Source organism: Musa acuminata, unplaced genomic scaffold (assembly GCF_036884655.1).
Source record: "Musa acuminata AAA Group cultivar baxijiao unplaced genomic scaffold, Cavendish_Baxijiao_AAA HiC_scaffold_949, whole genome shotgun sequence".
NCBI lineage: Eukaryota > Viridiplantae > Streptophyta > Magnoliopsida > Zingiberales > Musaceae > Musa > Musa acuminata.
In genome coordinates, this window is record NW_027021168.1 from 15,001 (window position 1) to 20,000 (window position 5,000).

Below are 5,000 nucleotides of genomic sequence, written 5' to 3' on the forward strand. Positions count from 1 at the left end.
CAGGGCTGGATGGGGCTTTCGTATAGCAGGGACGGTGCTGCCTCACGCTTCGCTCGCTGTTCGCCGCTCGCCGCTCGCTCGCGCAGCCAAAAATGACCAGTTTTGGCCCGTTTTTGGGCTGTTTTGGCCTGTTTATGGTCCGTTCTTGCGTGGTGCGGTGACCGTCGTGAGCGGAGCAAAACGTCAGCCATCTCAGCACCCTGGAACCCCCCGGGTGGCACAGGGCTGGATGGGGCTTTCGTATATAGCAGGGACGGTGCTGCCTCTCGCTTCGCTCGCTGTCCGCCGCTCGCCGCTCGCTCGCGCAGCCAAAAATGGCCAGTTTTGGCCCGTTTTTGGGCCGTTTTGGCCAGTTTTTGGCCTGTTCTTGCATTGCGCGGTGACCGTCGAGAGCGGAGCAAAACGTCAGCCATCTCAGCACCCTGGAACCCCCCGGGTGGCACAGGGCTGGATGGGGCTTTCGTATAGCAGGGACGGTGCTGCCTCTCGCTTCGCTCGCTGTCCGCCGCTCGCCGCTCGCTCGTGCAGCCAAAAATGGCCAGTTTTGGCCCGTTTTTGGGCCGTTTTGGCCAGTTTTTGGCCTGTTCTTGCATTGCGCGGTGACCGTCGAGAGCGGAGCAAAACGTCAGCCATCTCAGCACCCTGGAACCCCCCGGGTGGCACAGGGCTGGATGGGGCTTTCGTATAGCAGGGACGGTGCTGCCTCTCGCTTCGCTCGCTGTCCGCCGCTCGCCGCTCGCTCGTGCAGCCAAAAATGGCCAGTTTTGGCCCGTTTTTGGGCCGTTTTGGCCAGTTTTTGGCCTGTTCTTGCATTGCGCGGTGACCGTCGAGAGCGGAGCAAAACGTCAGCCATCTCAGCACCCTGGAACCCCCCGGGTGGCACAGGGCTGGATGGGGCTTTCGTATAGCAGGGACGGTGCTGCCTCTCGCTTCGCTCGCTGTCCGCCGCTCGCCGCTCGCTCGTGCAGCCAAAAATGGCCAGTTTTGGCCCGTTTTTGGGCCGTTTTGGCCAGTTTTTGGCCTGTTCTTGCATTGCGCGGTGACCGTCGAGAGCGGAGCAAAACGTCAGCCATCTCAGCACCCTGGAACCCCCCGGGTGGCACAGGGCTGGATGGGGCTTTCGTATAGCAGGGACGGTGCTGCCTCTCGCTTCGCTCGCTGTCCGCCGCTCGCCGCTCGCTCGTGCAGCCAAAAATGGCCAGTTTTGGCCCGTTTTTGGGCCGTTTTGGCCAGTTTTTGGCCTGTTCTTGCATTGCGCGGTGACCGTCGAGAGCGGAGCAAAACGTCAGCCATCTCAGCACCCTGGAACCCCCCGGGTGGCACAGGGCTGGATGGGGCTTTCGTATAGCAGGGACGGTGCTGCCTCTCGCTTCGCTCGCTGTCCGCCGCTCGCCGCTCGCTCGTGCAGCCAAAAATGGCCAGTTTTGGCCCGTTTTTGGGCCGTTTTGGCCAGTTTTTGGCCTGTTCTTGCATTGCGCGGTGACCGTCGAGAGCGGAGCAAAACGTCAGCCATCTCAGCACCCTGGAACCCCCCGGGTGGCACAGGGCTGGATGGGGCTTTCGTATAGCAGGGACGGTGCTGCCTCTCGCTTCGCTCGCTGTCCGCCGCTCGCCGCTCGCTCGTGCAGCCAAAAATGGCCAGTTTTGGCCCGTTTTTGGGCCGTTTTGGCCAGTTTTTGGCCTGTTCTTGCATTGCGCGGTGACCGTCGAGAGCGGAGCAAAACGTCAGCCATCTCAGCACCCTGGAACCCCCCGGGTGGCACAGGGCTGGATGGGGCTTTCGTATAGCAGGGACGGTGCTGCCTCTCGCTTCGCTCGCTGTCCGCCGCTCGCCGCTCGCTCGCGCAGCCAAAAATGGCCAGTTTTGGCCCGTTTTTGGGCCGTTTTGGCCAGTTTTTGGCCTGTTCTTGCATTGCGCGGTGACCGTCGAGAGCGGAGCAAAACGTCAGCCATCTCAGCACCCTGGAACCCCCCGGGTGGCACAGGGCTGGATGGGGCTTTCGTATAGCAGGGACGGTGCTGCCTCTCGCTTCGCTCGCTGTCCGCCGCTCGCCGCTCGCTCGTGCAGCCAAAAATGGCCAGTTTTGGCCCGTTTTTGGGCCGTTTTGGCCAGTTTTTGGCCTGTTCTTGCATTGCGCGGTGACCGTCGAGAGCGGAGCAAAACGTCAGCCATCTCAGCACCCTGGAACCCCCCGGGTGGCACAGGGCTGGATGGGGCTTTCGTATAGCAGGGACGGTGCTGCCTCTCGCTTCGCTCGCTGTCCGCCGCTCGCCGCTCGCTCGTGCAGCCAAAAATGGCCAGTTTTGGCCCGTTTTTGGGCCGTTTTGGCCAGTTTTTGGCCTGTTCTTGCATTGCGCGGTGACCGTCGAGAGCGGAGCAAAACGTCAGCCATCTCAGCACCCTGGAACCCCCCGGGTGGCACAGGGCTGGATGGGGCTTTCGTATAGCAGGGACGGTGCTGCCTCTCGCTTCGCTCGCTGTCCGCCGCTCGCCGCTCGCTCGTGCAGCCAAAAATGGCCAGTTTTGGCCCGTTTTTGGGCCGTTTTGGCCAGTTTTTGGCCTGTTCTTGCATTGCGCGGTGACCGTCGAGAGCGGAGCAAAACGTCAGCCATCTCAGCACCCTGGAACCCCCCGGGTGGCACAGGGCTGGATGGGGCTTTCGTATAGCAGGGACGGTGCTGCCTCTCGCTTCGCTCGCTGTCCGCCGCTCGCCGCTCGCTCGCGCAGCCAAAAATGGCCAGTTTTGGCCCGTTTTTGGGCCGTTTTGGCCAGTTTTTGGCCTGTTCTTGCATTGCGCGGTGACCGTCGAGAGCGGAGCAAAACGTCAGCCATCTCAGCACCCTGGAACCCCCCGGGTGGCACAGGGCTGGATGGGGCTTTCGTATAGCAGGGACGGTGCTGCCTCTCGCTTCGCTCGCTGTCCGCCGCTCGCCGCTCGCTCGTGCAGCCAAAAATGGCCAGTTTTGGCCCGTTTTTGGGCCGTTTTGGCCAGTTTTTGGCCTGTTCTTGCATTGCGCGGTGACCGTCGAGAGCGGAGCAAAACGTCAGCCATCTCAGCACCCTGGAACCCCCCGGGTGGCACAGGGCTGGATGGGGCTTTCGTATAGCAGGGACGGTGCTGCCTCTCGCTTCGCTCGCTGTCCGCCGCTCGCCGCTCGCTCGTGCAGCCAAAAATGGCCAGTTTTGGCCCGTTTTTGGGCCGTTTTGGCCAGTTTTTGGCCTGTTCTTGCATTGCGCGGTGACCGTCGAGAGCGGAGCAAAACGTCAGCCATCTCAGCACCCTGGAACCCCCCGGGTGGCACAGGGCTGGATGGGGCTTTCGTATAGCAGGGACGGTGCTGCCTCTCGCTTCGCTCGCTGTCCGCCGCTCGCCGCTCGCTCGTGCAGCCAAAAATGGCCAGTTTTGGCCCGTTTTTGGGCCGTTTTGGCCAGTTTTTGGCCTGTTCTTGCATTGCGCGGTGACCGTCGAGAGCGGAGCAAAACGTCAGCCATCTCAGCACCCTGGAACCCCCCGGGTGGCACAGGGCTGGATGGGGCTTTCGTATAGCAGGGACGGTGCTGCCTCTCGCTTCGCTCGCTGTCCGCCGCTCGCCGCTCGCTCGCGCAGCCAAAAATGGCCAGTTTTGGCCCGTTTTTGGGCCGTTTTGGCCAGTTTTTGGCCTGTTCTTGCATTGCGCGGTGACCGTCGAGAGCGGAGCAAAACGTCAGCCATCTCAGCACCCTGGAACCCCCCGGGTGGCACAGGGCTGGATGGGGCTTTCGTATAGCAGGGACGGTGCTGCCTCTCGCTTCGCTCGCTGTCCGCCGCTCGCCGCTCGCTCGTGCAGCCAAAAATGGCCAGTTTTGGCCCGTTTTTGGGCCGTTTTGGCCAGTTTTTGGCCTGTTCTTGCATTGCGCGGTGACCGTCGAGAGCGGAGCAAAACGTCAGCCATCTCAGCACCCTGGAACCCCCCGGGTGGCACAGGGCTGGATGGGGCTTTCGTATAGCAGGGACGGTGCTGCCTCTCGCTTCGCTCGCTGTCCGCCGCTCGCCGCTCGCTCGTGCAGCCAAAAATGGCCAGTTTTGGCCCGTTTTTGGGCCGTTTTGGCCAGTTTTTGGCCTGTTCTTGCATTGCGCGGTGACCGTCGAGAGCGGAGCAAAACGTCAGCCATCTCAGCACCCTGGAACCCCCCGGGTGGCACAGGGCTGGATGGGGCTTTCGTATAGCAGGGACGGTGCTGCCTCTCGCTTCGCTCGCTGTCCGCCGCTCGCCGCTCGCTCGTGCAGCCAAAAATGGCCAGTTTTGGCCCGTTTTTGGGCCGTTTTGGCCAGTTTTTGGCCTGTTCTTGCATTGCGCGGTGACCGTCGAGAGCGGAGCAAAACGTCAGCCATCTCAGCACCCTGGAACCCCCCGGGTGGCACAGGGCTGGATGGGGCTTTCGTATAGCAGGGACGGTGCTGCCTCTCGCTTCGCTCGCTGTCCGCCGCTCGCCGCTCGCTCGCGCAGCCAAAAATGGCCAGTTTTGGCCCGTTTTTGGGCCGTTTTGGCCAGTTTTTGGCCTGTTCTTGCATTGCGCGGTGACCGTCGAGAGCGGAGCAAAACGTCAGCCATCTCAGCACCCTGGAACCCCCCGGGTGGCACAGGGCTGGATGGGGCTTTCGTATAGCAGGGACGGTGCTGCCTCTCGCTTCGCTCGCTGTCCGCCGCTCGCCGCTCGCGCAGCCAAAAATGGCCAGTTTTGGCCCGTTTTTGGGCCGTTTTGGCCAGTTTTTGGCCTGTTCTTGCATTGCGCGGTGACCGTCGAGAGCGGAGCAAAACGTCAGCCATCTCAGCACCCTGGAACCCCCCGGGTGGCACAGGGCTGGATGGGGCTTTCGTATAGCAGGGACGGTGCTGCCTCTCGCTTCGCTCGCTGTTCGCCGCTCGCCGCTCGCTCGCGCAGCCAAAAATGGCCAGTTTTGGCCCGTTTTTGGGCTGTTTTGGCCAGTTTTTGGCCTGTTCTTGCGTGGTGCGGTGAC